Below are 19,582 nucleotides of genomic sequence, written 5' to 3' on the forward strand. Positions count from 1 at the left end.
TCACTCGTCTGTTAATGCCGTATGAATGAGGCTCATGTCAGGAGCGCATAATGCACTACAGGCATGCTTATCCACTATGCACTTCCCATTGAATAAAGCAAAATAGCGGAGGAGGTAAATTTAATACTTTTTATTCTAGCTTGTGTTACTCCTCTATCGTCTCCAATGCACATGCTACTAAGAAATATATTATACTCTGTTTTCTGTGGCTTATCTAATGAGCCCCATAGTGGAAGTTTGCAAGCCTTGCTGAATTCTTCTAGAGATAAACTATAGGCTTTATGATAGAGGTTGAACAATACTCTAGAATTATGAGGGCGATATTGAAATCCTTGCGTAAATGTACGGGTAAGATTGTAATGCTGGGCACACTTATCTGCGAGGAAGTCGGCAAGGTCAGTATTATAAATCTATTGAACAAACTCTTCCTTGATGCCTGCAACTCACATGAACTCTTGGCATGGCCAAAAGCACGATTTGGAATGAGCCATGATATTAAAGTTGACCGAGGTTCGGCATAGGCTTGTCGTGTCGAGCCCTCGCTTGATGATAAGGAAGAGTGCCTTCGTGAAGGATTCCGCCTAAAAAGTCATCTTTCCAAGAACAAATTTCTAAACAAAATTGGAGCCACAAATTTATGTCAATGAAACTTTGTAAGATTGATAGCAACTACTCTTAGGGATGCCTAGAGTGCATATCAAGCATTCTTACTACTTGGAACTCAAGGAATTCAACATGCAAGGTCATTTTGTGTAGCACCAAGTGTGACAAAATTTGCATAATATAAACCACTAAAACAAAAAACTAATTGGAGGGGTGGAGGAGTTACATACCAAGGAAAAATTCCTTAAAACAGTTTTAGAATTGGAGTTTCGAGCAAAGAGATCGAAAAATTTAGTTTCTGGAAGAACGTGTGAAAGAGAGAGCTAGGGAATTTTTTTCTAGAGGTAAGAGACGAAGTGGCCTGAAGAGATAAGGCAGGGGGCCCTGTAGGCCCCACAAGCCATCAGGACACAGCCAGGGCCTAGGTCGCGCCCTGTTGGCTTGTGGCCCACAGGTGCACCTCCCTGCTATAATTTTTATGCTGAAATTTCTTAAATATTCCAGAAAAAATCATGATAAAATTTTGTGGCATTCTCAGACTTTTTATTTTTGGGATATTTTCTAATGCATGGTAAAATCGGAAAATAGGATAATTAGGGTATTTTATTTTATTCTACTAAGAAAAACAGAAAGTAAAGTAATGATACAAAGAAAGGTGCTTACTAAATTTATCATCATCATGTCTTTCAAAAAGGGTTTGTTAATAAGGTTGATCAAGTCTTATTAATGACCGTTTTCGATTGACATGAAAAGAAAGAATCCATGTATCACACTAAGTTACCTCAATGGGGATTTGCATCTCCCCACCAATAAGATTAAAATAATTTTGCTTGACAATAGGAATACGTAATGGAAAGTTTCCAGTGGTAACCATATCACTAGGCTCAATGACATTAACGTTATTAACCAAAATTTGCTTCCCCGGGAAATGCACGGTATGTTGTTTGCCATTGACATGAAATGTGACTTTGCTTTTGTTGCAATCAATAACAACCCCTTTAGTGTTTAAAAGGGTCTACCAAGGATAATTGAAATGTTGTCATTCTCGGTCATATCAAGAATAACAAAGTTTGTTAGGATTTATCAGCCAACAGGAACGTCCTCACAAATTCCAATAGGTAAAGAAGTAGATTTATCAGCCATTTCAAAAGATATCTCAGTAGGTGTAAGCTTGTTCAATTCAAGTCTTTTATATAGGGAGAAAGTCATAACACTAACACTAGCTCCTAAATCACATATAGCAGTTTTAACATAGCTTCGTTTAATCGAGAAAGGTAATGTGGGTATACCGGGATCTCCCAATTTCTTAGGCACACCTCCATCAAAATAATAATTAGCAAGCATAGTAGCAATTTTTGTTTTAGGTATTTTTCTTTTTTTGGTAATAATATCCTTCATATACTTAGCATATGGAGTAATTTTCAAAATATCGATCAAGCGAGTGCGCAAAGTGATAGGCCTAATCATATCAGCAAAGTAATCAAAATTCTCCTTGTCCTTATTCTTGGAAGGCTTACGAGGGAAAGGCATGGGTTTCTGAACCCATGGTTCCCTTTCCTTGCCATATTTTCTAGCAACAAAGTCTTTCTTTTCATAACGCTTATTTTTAGGATGTGGGTTATCAAGATCTTCAACAGGTTCTGTTTCCACATTGTTATCTTGCTCTTTATTGTCTGGTTGAGCATCTACTTGAGTATCCTCCTTATTATTATCATCATTTTCATTATCACTAGGATCATGATCAATACCAGATTGTATCTCAGCATCATAAATATAAACATAATTTTGTTTTTCAGCAGGTTTTTCAATGACGGGTTCATCAAAAGAGTGCAACGTCCTATCCTTTTCCTTCTTCTTTTTCTTATTAGGTGGAATAGGTGCATCGTTATTAATTCTTTGAGAGTCTTGTTCAATTCTCTTAGGATGACCTTCAGGAAAGAGAGGTTCCCAAGTCATTCGACCTCCCCTAGTCATTACTCTAACAACATGATCATTCATATTATTATTTATTTCAACAAGAAAATCATTTTGTGACTTAGCAACCTGGTCTAGTTGTGTCTTAACCATAAAAGCATGTTTACCTAGACCTTTAACATCATTAGCAATTCTAAACAACAAGTCACTCAAGCGATCTATCATCATAGCATTACATCTTAAATGATCTTTGACATAATTATAGAAATGCTCTTGCTTAACAACATAATTGTCAAATTCATCCATACATTGACTAGGAGTCTTAGTATAAGGTATATCACTTTTATTAAAGGTATGGAGAGAGTTTACCTTTACTACCTGTGTGGGGGTGTCAAGTCCATGTATTTCTTCAATAGGTGGTAATTTCTTGACAACTTCAGTTTTAATACATTTCTCCTTCATGGATTTCTTAGGTTCTTGCATATCTTCAGGGCTGAGGTATAGAATACCTCTCTTCTTTGGAATGGGTTCCGGTGGTGGTTCAGGAAGTGTCCAATTATCAACATTTTGCAATACGTTATTCGGTAATTCTTCAGCTTGACCAATAGTTCTTTCCCTAAAGCACAACCAGCACAACAATCTAGGAAATGCCTAGAAGCACCGGTTAGTCCATTATAAAAGATATAAAGTATTTAGTTTTTCTTAAGATGATGATCAGGAAAAGCTCTAAGTAATTAGAGAAGCCTCCCCCAAGCTTAAGGGAGATTCTCTTCTTTAGTTCGCACAAAGTTAAATATTTCCTGTAAAGTTCCTTGTTTCCTATGAGCAGGAAAATATTTTTCAGGGAAGTAATGAAGCATATCCTGGGGGCTACGCACACAACCAGTAGCAAGATAAAGAAACCAATCTTTAGCCTCGCCTTTTAGCGAGAAAGGAAAAAAGTTTAAGGATATAGTAGTAGCGTATCTTTTCCTCATTAGTAAACAAAGCAACAATATCATTCAATTTGATGAGGTGTCCAATAACAGTTTCATTTTCATAACCATGGAAGGGATCATATTCAACTATAGGGATTAACTCAGGGTCTACAAAGAATTCATAATCCTTATCAGTAAAAAATATAGGAGAAGTAGCAAAATTAGGATCGCGTTTCATTTTCTCCATCATAGATTTTTATTTCGGTTTGGACACTAGTTTCCTAAAGTCATCTATATTCTCACAAGCAAGAAGTTCCCTATATATTTCCTCATACACTACATAACCTTCGGGTACATAAGGAAATTCATAATCGATAGGAGATATAGGTGTAGCAGGTAATTCAAAAACTTCATCAGTTTCAGCATTTTCAAGTTCTCTAGCTTTAGCAATATGAGCATCATTAATTTTAGAGGTAGCACCATCAAGTTCATGTGACATATCAGGACGATCAATAGGTGGTGGTGTAACAAACTGATTCAAAACAGTAGGTGAATCAACAGCACAGCTAGATGGAAGTTCCTTACCTCCTCTCGTGTGAGAGGGGACGATCTTAGTTCGAGTATCCTTCAGATTCTTCATACTGGCAATTGGATACGGATGACCCAAAAGTATATGGGGTCAATTGTAGCCTTTTCTATAAGTAAGAGTGTCGAACCCAACAAGGAGCAGAAGGAAATGACAAGTGGTTTTCAGCAAGGTAATGTCTGCAAGTACTAAAATTGTAAGTAGAGGAGTAGTTTTATAGCAAGATAATTTGTAACAGCAAGTAACGATAGTAGTAAAAAAGTGCAGAAAGGTAGCCCAATCCTTTTGAGGCAAAGGACAGGCCAAAACGGTCTCTTATGATAAGAAAAGTGTTCTTGAGGGTACACGGGAATTTCATCTAGTCACTTTCATCATGTTGGCTTAATTCGTGTTCGCTACTTTCATAATTTGGTATGTGGGTGGACTGGTGCTTAGGTGCTGTTCTAACTTGAACAAACCTCCTACTTATGATTAACACTCTCGCAAGCATCCGCAACAATGAGAAAAGTATTAAGAATAAATTCTAACCATAGCATAATTTTTTTGGATCCAAACGGTCCCTTACGGAATAGCGCATAGACTAGGGTTTAATCTTGTGTCACTCTCACAATGCATTCCCTTAGGCCCAAATATGGTGAAGTGTCATGTAGTCGACATTCACATGACACCACTAAGAGAATCACAACATACATATCATCAAAATATCAAACACATATCAAGTTCACATGATTACTTGCAACATGATTTCTCCCATGACCTCAAGAACAAAAGTAAATACTCACAAATGATAATCATGCTCAAGATAAAAGGGGTATGAAATAGCATAATGGATCTGAACATATAATCTTCCACCAAATAAACCATATAGTAATCAACTACAAGATGTAATCAACACTACTAGTCACCCACAAGCACCAATATATAGTTCTGATACAAAGATTGAACAAAAGGGATGAACTAGGGTTTGAGAGGAGTTTGTGTTGTCGAAGATGTTGATGAAGATAACCCTCCCCAAGATGGGAGAGCTGTTGGTGATGATGATGACGATGATTTCCCCCTCCGGGAGGGAAGTTCCCCCGGCGGAATCGCTCCGCTGGAGGGCAAAAGTGCTCCTGCCCAAGTTCCGCCTCGAGACGGCGGTGCTTCGTCCCAAAAGTCCTCTCCTCTATTTTTTTAGTCCAAAACCAAATATATACCAGAAGGGGGCACCAGAGGTGGGCCGGGGTGAGCACCACCCACGAGGGTGCACTTGAGGGTCCTGGTGCGCCCTGGTGTCTTGTGCTCACCAGGCGGCCCCCTCTGATAGGTCTTTGCTCCAGTATTTTTTTATATATTCCATAAAAAACTCTCCGTGAAGTTTCAACTCATTTGGAGTTGTGCAGAATAGGTAGCCTGACATAGCTTTTTCAGGTCCAGATTTCCAGCAGCCAGAATTCTCCCCCTTTGTGTATACCTTGCATATTATGAGAGAAAAAGCATTAGAATTACTCCAAAAATAATTGTTATACAATAAAAAACTTAAATAACAGTAGGAAAACATGATGCAAAATGGACGTATCAACTCCCCCAAGCTTAGACCTCGCTTGTCCTCAAGCAAAAACCGAAATCGAGAAACATGTCCACATGCTTAGAGTGAGAGAGGTGTCGATAAAAACAAAAATACGGACATAGAAGCATCATTTAACTTATTATAACAGCAACAAACTTTAACATAAAAAATTTATCATGGAACTTTTATCATAGGCTTCTCATGAACAAGTGACAATTCATCACAACATCGAAGTATAAAGCATAAACTCTATTGGAAACCAATAAACTATGTTCTCAGTCAACTTTGCAACTACAATTCATCATCTTTTGAGGAAGGGTCACATATCGGAGCCTTTAGGAAAATCCACATACTCAACCATCATTTAGTCTTCTATGATTGCTAATACTCACCGCGTACACATGAGAAAAATGTTTCAACCGGACACATAGAAAGATAGGGGTTGTAGTTTCGCCTCCCAACGAATCCATGTGAAGGGTGATGTCAAAAATAACGACTCATGCTACCCATATTCAACTGGATATATGTGCCTAGACCTTTCGTCACCACATGATGCTTGCCAAAGGAGAAAATAAAAAGGAATAGAGAGACAAAATTTGACTCTTGCATGAAAGTAAATACACACAAGTAAAAGATAGGCCCTTTGCAGAGAGAAGCAGAGGTTGCCATGCACTTTTGTTTGTATGCTCAACCCCTTAGTGCAAGAGAACGTCACGTTATATTTCCCCTTGTGATGGAAACCTTTATTATGCAGTCTGTCGCTTTTATTCTTCACCATCACAAGTTTGTACAATGCTCAATTTTCCCTTACACTAAAAGATCTTACACTTTTAGAAGCATTTTTTATTGCCCTTTTTGCACCGATGACAACTTACTTGAAGGATCTTACTCAAAACATAGGTAGGTACGGTGGACTCTCAAACAAGATTTGGGCTTAAGGGTTTTGGATTCACAAGTAGTATCTCTATTTAGTGCGGAGTTTTTGGCTAGCAATGATAGGGGCAAGCACCACATGTTGAAGGATCCACGACAATATAACTTCTATGTGAATATGAACAAACATAATTCATTATGTTGTCTTCCTTGTCCAAGGTCAACAACTTTGGCATATAATATTTTGATGGGTGCTCACAATCACAAAAGATTTCCAGGATAGTGTATTTGCATGTCAATCTTGTCTTCCCTTATTAATTCTTTCATGAGTTGCATCATTGACCAATGTTATGTTTGTCAATCTACAATAAAATTTTCTACGTATACTTTTCCTTGTTTAATGTCATCACTTACCATAAGATTAGCATATGATCTTTTTCATTTATTTCCTTTCTTTTTATTGAAACAAGAAAGTAAAGAAGGCAAAACTCAAACTAAGATTTATTATATATCTCGCACACGATTGCATATATTGATCACTAAGCAAACTCTTGGAAATAAAGGATCGAACTGAACTTTTATTCATCTAAAGCAAAAGATAACCATGGATTGAACTAAGAAAAGTAAAGGCAGAAGATAATGGAGACGATACGATATCGAGGCACCTCCCCCAAGCTTGGTGAAAGCCAAGGGGAGTGCCCATACCCGATACTCAATTTTATTTGGTGATGAAGAAGGAGGTGGTCGTGATGAAGTAGAAGTGATCCGGTCCTTAAGGACCAAGAGACTCTCCAATCTTTGGATGACGCTCCGGAGGGAGGCGATATGCTCCAGATGGAGAATATTTGCATGAGTGAGATACTTATTTTGTATATGAACTATTTCAATGATCCCGAAGGCTGCAATCTCAGTGGGGATTAAATGAGCATAATAAGGTTTAAGGATATCTTCCTCTTCCTCATTGGCAGGCAAGGCTTGCTCGACCATCAGCACTTGATCTCTGGTGGCCTCCTTGCTCTTGTCCTCCTTTGCTGCGCCAACGGGATCCTCCCTCTTCAGCTCGATCTTCATGAACCAAGCATCCTCTTCCATATGATCAGAGGGAGAAGAAGACATGATGCCTGGCTCAACAGATCTAACAGAAAACAACGAGAAAATAAAACAGGAGATTTCTCCGCGATACGAACGTCAACAGGTCCGGCATGTATATAAAGATTTTTTATCTTGGTGAACAAGCAGAACGGAAGAAAAACGGAGTCCGGAAAGTACCCGAGGTGGGCACAACAGTACGCTCGGGTGTATCGTGCCCACGAGGGTCACTTTCCTGGAAGTTTATTGCTCTCCTAATTTTTTAAATATTCCAAAACTGACAAAAATTGTTTTTGCGGATTTTTCAGAGTCCGTTTACTTACCGTATCACATACCTGCTTTTTTCACGATTCTGGAGTGCTCCAGAAGGTTTATTTTATGTGTTCTTCCGGTGTCGTAGTTTGGATAATATCGCTTTCAACATTAATGGGTGTACCTAAGATATAATGTTTTATTCGTTTCCCATTGACAACCTTTGGATTAGTACCTTCGGAATTATTTATTTTTATAGCTCCAGATTGGTAGACCTCCTCGATAACATAGGGTCCTTCCCATTTGGAGAGGAGTTTTCCTGCAAAGAACTAAAATGAGAGTCGTACAAAAGAACATATTCTCCAACTTTGAACTCGCACTTTTGGATTCTTTGTCATGCCATCTTTTAACTTCTTCTTTAAATAACTTTGCATTTTCATAAACTTGGGTTCTCCATTCTTCTAACGAGCTAATATCAAATAACCTCTTTTGACCAACAATTTTGAAATCATAGTTGAGTTCTTTGATTGCCCAATATGTTTTATGTTCTAACTCAAGAGGCAAGTGACAAGCTTTTCCACAAACCATTTTATAAGGAGACATACCCACGGGATTTTTATATGCTGTTCTATAAGCCCAAAGTGCATCATCTAATTTCTTAGACCAATTCTTCTGGTTGACGGTCTTTTGTAAGGTTAGTTTTATTTCTCTATTGCTAAGTTCAACTTGACCACTAGACTGAGGATGATAAGGTGATGCAATTCTATGGTTAACATCATACTTAGGAAGGATTTTACGGAAAGCACCGTGTATATAAAGTGTGAACCACCATCAGTTATTAAATATCTAGGGACTCCAAACCTTGGGAAAATAACTTCCTTAAGCATTTTAATAGAGGTGTTCTGATCAGCACTACTAGTTGGAATAGCTTCTACCCACTTAGTAACATAATCAATAGCAACCAAAATATGTGTATAACCATTACAGGAAGGAAAAGGTCCCATTAAATCAAATCCACAAACATCAAATGGTACAACAGCAAGTGAATAATTCATAGGCATTTCTTGACGCTTACTGATATTACCTATTCGTTGACATTCATCACAAGATGAGACAAGTTTACGGACATCCTTGAAGAGAGTAGACCAATAAAAACCAGATTGCAATATCTTATGAGCGGTTCTGTCTCCCGCGTGATGCCCTCCATAAGCTTCAGAGTGACATGTCTATAGGATTTGTTCGTGGTCATGCTCAGGTACACAACAGCTAATAATACCATCTACTCCTTATTTATAAAGATGTGGGTCATCCCAAAAGTAATGTCTTAAATCATAGAAGAATTTTTTTTCTTTTGTTGGTATGTGAAGCTAGGTGGTATGTATTTAGCAACAATATAATTAGCATACCAAGGTGTATTATTAGAAACATTTTTTGCAGATAATTGTTCATTAGGAAAGCTATCATTAATAGGTTGTGGGTCATGAAGAATATTTTCAAGCTTAGACAAGTTATCAGCTACGGGGTCTCTGCTCCTTCCTATCACTGATATGCAAATTGAATTCTTGTAACAGAAGAACCCACCTAATGAGCCTAGGTTTAGCATATTTGTTTTCCATAAGATATTTAATAGCAGCATGATCGGTGTGAACAATAACTTTAGAATCAACAATGTAAGATCAGCATTTATCGCAAGCAAACACTACTACTAATAATTCTTTTTCAGTAGTAGCATATTTCATTGAGCACTGTCGAGAGTTTTACTAGCATAATGGGTACCATTCAATTTCTTATCAACTCTTTGTCCTAAAACAACACCAACAACATAATCACTAGCATCACACATAATCTCAAAAGGCAAGTTCCAATCAGGTGGTTGAACAACACGTACAGTAATTAAGGCTTTCTTTAGTGTTTCGGAGGCGTCCAAACAATCATCATCAAACACGAAAGGAATATCCTTTTGCAAAAGATTTGTAAGCGGCCTAAAATTTTCAGAAAATTCTTCGATAAACCTCCAATAGAAACCAGCATGACCAAGGAAACTACGAATACCTTTGATATCTTTAGGACATGGCATTTTCTCAATTGCATCAACCTTGGCTTTGTCCACGTCAATGCCTCTTTCAGAAATTTAATGGCCCAAAACAATACCTTCGTTAACCATAAAGTGGCACTTCTACCAATTCAAGACAAGATTTGTTTGTTCACATCTTTGCAAAACTCGATCAAGATTGCTTAAACAATCATCAAAAGACTTCCCATCAACACAAAAGTCATCCATGAAAACCTCAACTATTAGGGCATGTTTCTCCCTAAGTGGTTTTAGTGATCGATGAGAATGCATGTGCGGTCTAATCGTGTGCATTGAGAATTTCATATAACTCATATCTAGACACAACACGATTTGATGCCCCTTAGAATCACTCGAAGACGGTTGCTTTCTACGTTTGTCTTTGTTAGTTTTGAGTCGTAGGAAATCCATACTATTAAGAGGGGGTCCGCGTGAGAAAGGTGTGGGTGGAATCAACATGTACACTTAGTGCACCACCTTTTCTTTAGCCACAATGGAGCTCCATACCCATATTTACTGTCTATGCAAAAGGGCCAACGGTAGTACTGCTCTCGGACCGGTAGTAATTTTTTACTTCCGCTCCAAGAGCGGTACTACCGCCCTTAGTGCGGTAGTAATTTTTTACTACCGCTTTGATGGACTTTTTCACATACTTCCCCCCCCCCCCCGCAGTAGTAGGCTTGGTAGTAATTTGTTACTACCGTGGTTGGTGAGGTGTAGAGCGGTAGTGCCACTCTTACGAGGGGTAGTACCGCTCATAGCAGCGGTAGTACCGCTCCCATAGCGGTAGTACCGCTTTACTATTGTTGTAGTAGGTGGGTTATGGTTGGATATGAGCTCCCCACTATGTAAAGGTATATTCTTGTTCGAGGAGCTTACCTTCAACCTCTCTAACCTCCATTGTTACTCCATAAGCTTACTTTCGCCCGATCTCTCTCCCTAGAAAATCAAACTTGTTGATTTTCTAGGGATTGCTTGAGAGGGCCTTGATACACACTTTCACCAAGAGATATTAGATTTCCCACACTAATCCCTTACGGATCTTGTTACTCTTGGTGTTTGAGCACCCTAGACAGTTGAGGTCACCTCGGAGCCACATGCCATTGTGGTGAAGCTTCGTGGTCTAGTTGGGAGCCTCCAAGATTTGTGTGGAAATAGCCCCAACCTTGTTTGTAAAGGTTCGGTCACCGCCTTCAAGGGCGCCAATAATGGAATCACGGCACCTCGCATTGTGTGCGGGCATGAGGAGAATACGGTGGACACAGTGGCTTCTTGGGGAGCATTGTGCCTGCAAACCTCTCCAACAGAGACGTACTTCCTGTCAAAGGGAAGGAACTTCGGTAACACATCCTCATCTCCACCGGTTCCACTTGCGATTATCTCTTACCTTTACTTTGTACTTATTGTAGTTGTCGTGTATTCTTTTCTTGAAGTTTTTATGGTTGTAGTTAGCATCATATAGGTTACTCACCTAGTCATTCATATAGAGAACCTTTTGTTGCTAACGTCAATTTGTTAAGATAAGCTAAAAATTGGTAGTTGCCTATTCACCCCCCTATAGTAAATCATATCGATCCTTTCAATTGGTATCACAACTATGTCTCTTTATTAAGGGTTTCACCACTCGAAGAGTATGGTTGACGATGGTGGGGATCGACCGGAAGGGTCGGAGGCCGTGGAGGTGGTTTCGGAGACGACTTGAATGAGTCCATGGCTTCCCTCAAGACGTCCGTGACTACAGAAGTCAAATCCATGGTTAAAGAATTACTTGAGGGGATGAGAAATTCTCCCGGCCTGTTGCTTGTGGTTAAATTGACCTCATCGGTATCGGTGGCCAATTCCGATAAGGAAGCGGCTAAAGGTACTCAAACCTCCCCCCCTCATGACACGAATGGGACTTTGGACTTTTGCAGAGGTTCCCCCTCCTCCGGTCTATGGAGGACCGATTCCTACTCCGCATATTAATAAACTAGGACCTCCTCCAAAACTTGTTAAAGGTGATTTCGCTAATTGGGTTTTTTCTATCAAGTCTCATTTGAATCACAACTCGACAAATCTTTGGAAAATCATCGAGCAAGGTTATTATCCTCATGATCCAAGGAACCTTACTAAAAGATAGGAGGCGGACAACCAATACAATCATTCCGCATTGTTCATCCTTCAATCCGCAGGTCTACCAGAAGATCTCCCACACCTGCGGCCCTTCACTCGTGCAAAGGAGTGTTGGGAGCACATCATGGTGTTGTACAAGGGGAGCTCAAGCATTCAACAGTCAGACTTTGAAGTGGTCCTTGATTAGGACGATGAGTTTGTGATGCTAGATGATGAGGACCCCCGTGATTTCTATCGGAGGGTGACTGCCCTAGCTGTTGCTCTCCGGGATCATGGGAGCAAAGATATGGATGACACATGGATCAAGCGCAAGTTTCTCAAGGCGATCATGCCTTTCAACAAAGCCATGTATTCCGTCATTCGGCAAAGACCGTATTTTCACTTCTTGTCCTCAGGTGAAGTGTTGGATGAGTTCATTGTTATGGATACCATGAACAAGACCGCCGACAATGCGCTTGCTCGTGTTCGGTCAAAAACAGCATCACCCAACCTTGCCTTAAAGACCAAGCCCATTGTTGATGAAGAACAGAGGAAAAAGATGGCTGCCCCGAAGACACAAAATACGCTTATCATGAGCACATGGGTCTTGCTTCAAGGCAGTTTTGGGGAAACAAAAGAAACTCCAGACCCAACTTCTCCAAGGATAACTCAAGTGGGTCCAAGAACAAACAATGAGTACAACATGCTACAACTGTGGCAATGTGAGCCACTTTGTTGCAGATTGTCCCTATAAGAAGAGGGAGGACAACAGGGGCAAGCTCATTCAGAAGGATAGGCCCAAGTCCTTCCCTAACAGGAACACTTTCACCAAGAAGACTCATCCAAGGGGCTTGGTGGCCCATGAAGAGTACCCCTCCGATGATGATGAAGGTGATACAAGTCGTGAGGGGATGGCAACAGCCACCGTCGCCATTGCCACTTCTTCCCCCGAGGTATCTCTCTTCGGCGTCACCAACGAGAACCGTATCGCCAAGTGCCTCATGGCCAAAGGTATCCATAAGGTAAGCCCTAGCACGAAGACCACTCTCACTACCTCTCCTTCATTACTAGAATGTGTTGATAATAGTGAGGTAGTAGAACTTGATGAAAATGAATTTGATAAATTCTTGTGTAAGATCAAGGGTGAAACCAAAAGACACTTTGTTGCTCTTTTGGAACAACTTGGTGAAGCGAATGATCTCCTTGAGACTCATGATGATAATATGTCCAAGATGCAAGAACATTGTCTTGATTACGCCAATGAGATAGAAGAACTATCCATTGCTCTAGAATAAGAGTGTGGTCTTTGTTTGGATCTTGAGGAATCACAATGTTGATCATGCTAAATTGCGAAAAGATCTTGATCATGCTATTGTTCTTACTCGTGTGCTTAAATCTGAGAAGGTTGCACTTGGGGTTGGCCATGATAGACTCAAGGAAGATTTTGATGTACTTGACAAGGTTCACAAGGTCTTGAAATGTGCTCACTCTCCCTTAAGGAGTCTCATGTTCAACTCCAAGTAAAACTAACCAAGGAGATTTCTACTTGTCCTCATTTTGTTTTAATTGATAATGCTTGTGCTACTAACCCTTGTTGTGAGCATGTGCATCTTGTGGAGGAGAATGCCAAGTTGAAAGAACAACTTGAGAAGGGACTCGTTACGTGCATCCAAGGAGAGAAAAAACTAAATGATCTTTTGAGTAATCAAAAGGAAGTTGCAGGAAAGAAAGGACTTGGGTTTGCAACCAAGTCTAAGAAGAGAAGGAAGAAACGAGGCCAAGCCATCTTCCTCTCTTAGGGACATTTTTGTCAAAGAGGGTGAGAGTACTCATAATAAGATGAAGAACAAGGAAGGGGTGACAATTTTAAAGAAGGCAAAACCACTCCCACCAACACCATTGGCGATTTTAACCCTTCTTATATTTTATGTCGTGCTAGTGATGGCCATGTTTATGCCAAATTTGTTGGTTCTTATTATGAGTACATTGAGTGGGCTATTTGTGTTCCTAAGACCCTTGTTTCTAACATCAAAGGACCCATTCAAAAATGGGTACCAAAATCCAAGCATTGATCTCATGCAGGAGTTTGCTTCCGGTGCAGTGTCATGGTTGGTCGATAGTGGAGAAATAAATCATATGACCGGGGGCAATGGCTTGGTGGTGGATGTGCATCCAATTCCATCTATGCCAACCCATGTCCAATTTGTTGATGCCTCAACATATAAGGTAATGGGATTTGGTAAGGTGGTCATCTCTCAAGATTTATCTATAGAGAAGGTCATGCTTGTTGAGTCCCTTGCATACAATTTGCTTTCCATTCGACAACTCGCAATTATGGGCTTTGCCACATTCTTTAATCTTGATACCATGGCCCTTTTGTGGAGCAATACTCTTAAAGTAGCCTTTGTTGGATATGTCGGGAATGGTCTCTATGTACTAAACTCTTCGAAGCAACCTACTAAGACCGCGACTTGTCTAATGGCTAATGTTGATGTGGGTTGGATATGGCATTGCCGAATAGTCCATGTCAATATGAGATCTTTGCAAAGTCTCCTCAAAGGGGACCATGTTCTTGGACTAAAAAATGTGAGTTTTGCTAGAGACCGTGCTTGCAGTGCTTGTATTGAAGGAAAACTTCATTAAACAGCTCACCGTCCCACAACTGTCATATACTCTAAAAGGCCTTTGGAGCTCCTTCACATGGATCTCTTCGGACCTCCCTCTTCTGATAGTATTGGGGGAAGAAAGTGTTGCTTGGTGATCGTGGATGACTACCCAAGATACACTTGGGTATATTTCTTCAAGAAGAAGAGTGAGACTCAACAAACTATCATCGACTTTGCTAATGAAGCTCAACGTTAACATGAAGCAAAGATATTGATGATTAGTAGTGACAATGACATTGAGTTCAAGAACTACACCTTAAATGAGTTCCTTAGTGATGAGGGGATTAAGCATCAATACTCAGCACTCTATACCCCTCAACAGAACGGCGTTGCGGAATGGAAGAACCGGACATTGATGGACGCGGAAAGAACCACGATGGCAGAATTCAAAGCTCCGTACAACTTCTGGGCTGAAGCCATTAGCACCGCGTGTCATGCATAAATCAGTTGTACCTCCGCAAAGGCTTGAACAAGACTGTGTATGAGATCCTTACCGGGAACAAGACCAACCTCAAGTACTTCCGGGTGTTCGGCTATAAGTGTTTCATACTCAAGAAAAATGCTCGTTTGTCTAAATTTGTTGGTTATGCTACAAACTCCCATGCTTACCGTGTTCTCAACAAGTCCACCGTACTCATTGAGGACACGTGTAACGTGGAGCTTGATAAGAATAATGGCTCCCAAGTGGAGCAAAGTGGTCTTTGTGATGTAGGTGATGAAATTCCTACTCAAGCCATAAGAAGAATGGGGATTGGTAAAATACTCCCCATTGAGGAACCCCTTGTGGCCAAAGGAGAAGGACAATACTCTACTAAAGTGGATCCATCACCCTCGCTAGACACACACGCTTCCGAAGAACAAAATGAAGACCCTCAACCCGATGAACCTGATAAAGGACAAGATCAACCTCATGAAGATGGTGTCACACCAAATGATCTCCAAGATCATGCTCCAGATTCCAAGTCGGCTCAAGATCTAGTGCAACCACAAGATCAAGGGAAATCTAGTGAGCAAGCTCAAGATGGTGCTCAAAGCGTTCAAGAAGAAACCCCTACATTATCAAGTAGGGAAATTATGAAGTGCCATGCAGCAAAGATAGCCAACAAACTCCGAGTTTGACAACACATCTTCAAGAATTTGCTTGGTAGCTTCAATAAAGGGGTAACCACTCGTCAATAATTATCAAACTTTTGTATGTATCACACGTTTGTTTCGTGTGTTGAACCCCTAAAGGTAGATGATGCGCTTGATGATTAGGATTGGCTTGAAGCTATGCATGATGAACTTAACAACTTCGAGCGCAATCAAGTTTGGGAATTAGTGCCGAGACCAACGGAGGAACATAATGTCATTGGAACCAAATGGATCTTCAAGAACAAGCAGGATGCAAATGGTGTGGTCGTTTGAAGCAATGCAAGACTGGTGGCGCAAGGCTACTCCCAAGTCGAGGGTATCGACTACGATGAAACCTTTGCTCCTATCGCTCATCTTGAATCTATTCGCATGTTATTTGCTTTTTCTTCTCATCATGATTCTAAATTACAAAAAATGGATGTGAAGAGTGCTTTTATAAATGGTCCTTTAAATGAGTTGGTATATGTCAAACAACCCCCGGGATTCGAGGATCCCAAGTTCCCCCCTCATGTATACAAACTCAGGAAGGCCCTCTACGGTCTTAAATAAGCCCCACGTGTGTGGTATGAGTACCTTAATGAGTTGTTGCAAGACCTTGGGTTTGAGATTGGGAAACTTTATCCCACTCTTTTTACCAAGAAGGTCAAAGGGGAGTTGCTCATATGCCAACTATATGTTGATGATATTATATTTGGTTCAACTAACAAATCTTTCAATGAAGAATTTGCTGCACTATTAACCGAGAAGTTTGAGATGTCAATGATGGGAGAGTTGAAGTTCTTTCTAGGGTTTGAAATCAAACAAGGAAGAGAAGTAGCATTCATCAAACAAGCCAAGTTCACTCAAGATATGCTCAAGACGTTCGAGCTCGAGGACGTCAAGCCGGTAAAATTTCCCATGCCAACCAAATACAAGCACGACAGTGATCCCAATGGTAAAGCCGTGGATCAAAAGGTATATCGCTCCATGCTTGGATCCTTTCTTTACCTTTGTGCATCTATACCTGATATCATGCTGAGTGTGGGAATCTGTGCAAAGTTTCAATCCGCACCAAAGGAAAGCCACTATGCGGCATTCAAACGAATCTTTCGATATTTGGCTCATACCCCAAACTTTGGCTTATGGTACCCCAAAGGAGTAAGCTTCAGTTTAGTAGGTTACTCTGACTCAGATTGGGCTGGAGACTATGTTGGAAGGAAATGAACCTCTGGAGGATGCCAATTACTTGGTCGTTCCTTGGTAAGTTGGTCTTCGAAGAAGCAAAACTATGTGTCACTTTCTTCCATCGAAGCTGAGTATGTAGCTCACTACTGGAATCCAGTTCTTTGCCGTCAGCCAGTTCTTTGTCGTCTGCTGGCTGATGGCAAAGAACCTCTTTGTTGTCAGTTAAAACCAAGAAGATGGCAAAGGGCTGACTGATGGCAAACAAACTATTTGCCATGTGTCGGCCCTTTGCCGTCTGCCAGCGGACGACAAAGAGACCTAGGGCAGACGGCAAAGAGGACTCGTGGGTCCCATGCCTGCCATGTCCGATGGAAGGCAAACTTTGCCATCCGGGGGCCTTTGCCGTCTGCCATGGGGCCATTTGTCGTCGCGGGGCGGACAGCAATGGTGCCGACCCTATAACGGTCGTCACCCCCCTCCCCTCGCTCACTGTCTCTCTCTCCCACCTCACTCGCCCCCGCCGTCGTCCCGCCTCGCTCCAGCACCACCAGCGGAGCCCCCTGCCCCCGCCCCCTACGCCGCCCCCGCCCCCTCCTCCCCAGGCACCTCCTTCCCGCGCCCCTACTCCCGCGCCGTCGGAGTTCCCTCCCCTCCTCCCGTATCGCCGCCCGACGCCACTGCCGGCCCCGCCCAACGCCACTTCCGGCCCCGACGCCACACTGGCCAGGCCCAACCGCCCCGGCACCCACTGCCCCGGCCGCCCACCGCCCTTGTGCCCTTAGAGGTGAGTTTTATTTCCTTTTTGGCTTTATTTCCTGTTTTTCTAAATTAGATAGTTAATTTAGATAGTTAGTTTATTTTCTTTTTTCTGTTAAATTGGATAGTTAATTTTTTTCTGTTTTTATGTTAAATTAGATAGTTAGTTTATTAGGTAGAAGAAGTAGATAGAAAAGAAAAAATAGATAGAAAGGAAAAAAACTTAGAAGAAAATAAGAGAATAATAAACTAGAAGAAGGAAGAAGAAGAAGAAGAAGAAGAAAGAGGAGAGGAGGAGAAAGAGAAAAGAAAGAAGAAGAAGAAGAAGAAGACCAGGAGGATGAGGAGGAGGAGGAGAAAAAAGAATAATAATAATAGTAATAAGATGATAAAAAGAAGAAGAAGAAGAAGAAGAAGAAGAAGAAAAGTGGAGAGAGGAGAAGAAGAAAGAAGAGGACCCTAACCCCCGACCCCCCGCCCACGACCCCCGACGCCCGACGCTACCAACCCCCGACGCCCGACGCCACCAACCCCCAACCCTCGACCTCCTACCCCCGACGCCACTGACACCCGACTCCCGACCCCCGATGCCCGACACCACTGACCCCCGACCCCCGACCCCCGAGTCCCGACCCCCGACTCCACTAACCCCCGACCCCCGACGCCCGACGCCACTAACCCTCGACTCCCGACGCCACTAACCCCCGACCCCTGACCCCCAACGCCACTGACCCCAACCACGGACCGCCGACACCTCTTTGGCCTCTTGTTGATTGAAAAGACCATAACCCCCGACACTAGTGACCCTTGACCCCCGACGACACTAACCCCGACCATCGACGCAACTAATCGCTGACCCCCGTCGCCACCGACACGCGACACCACCGACCCTCGACGCCACTAAGCCCCGACCCCCGACATCTCTTCTACTTACTGTTGAACGAGAAGGTGCTTTTTGGCCTTCTAGAGGCCCACGGGGTCATAGTTTTGTAAATTATGAGTTAGGTCACATATTTTCCGATTATGTTAATTGTAAAAACATCATATTTGTGTTGATCGGGTGAATTTAAATGTGTAGTTGCTCGACGACCTCCATGTGGTTGGATAAGCTCCGCCCCTGCGTTTGCTGGTGAGTGATACGTCCATTTTGCATCATGCTTTCGTGTTGATATTTCACTACTGGAATCCAGTTCTTTGTCGTCAGCCACGTCTTTGTCGTCTGCTGGCTGATGGCAAAGAACCTCTTTGCTGTCGGTTGACTCAAGGCAGACGGCAAAGGGCTGACTGATGGCAAACATACTATTTGCCATGTGTCGGCCCTTTGTCGTCTGCCAGTGGACGGCAAAGAGACCCAGGGCAGACGGCAAAGAGGACGGGCGGGTCCCATGCCTGCCGTATCCGACGGAAGGCTAACTTTGCCATCAGTGGACCTTTGCGTCCGCCATGGGGCCCTTTATCGTCAGGGGGCGGACGACAAAGGGGCCGACCCTGTAACGGCCGTCTACTCCCCCTCGCGCTCATTGTCTCTCTCTCCTCCCCCACATTGTCTCTCTCTCCCCTCACCTCACTCGCCCCCGCCGCCGCCCCGCCTCGCTCCACGCTCCAGCACCACCGGCGACCCCTTCCCCGTGGCGACCCCGTCCCTGCAGCGACCCCCTCCCCGTGGCCACCCCCTCCCGGCGGCGACCCCCTCCCCGCGGCAAGCCCCTCCCTGCGGCCACCCCCTCACCGCGGCGACCCCCTCCCCGCGGCCCTTCTCCCCCACCACCACACCTCCTCGCTCTGTCTTTGGTGAGTTCATTTTTTTTGTTGAGTTCATTTTCTTAAATTTTTTTTGTTTTTTTCATTTCATTGCATCAGTTAGTTTCGGTTACTGTTAGTGTTAATTAGGTTAATGTTAGTTTAGGTTAATTAGGT

The sequence above is a fragment of the Hordeum vulgare genome, chromosome 5H (assembly GCF_904849725.1).
Source record: "Hordeum vulgare subsp. vulgare chromosome 5H, MorexV3_pseudomolecules_assembly, whole genome shotgun sequence".
Lineage (NCBI taxonomy): Eukaryota > Viridiplantae > Streptophyta > Magnoliopsida > Poales > Poaceae > Hordeum > Hordeum vulgare.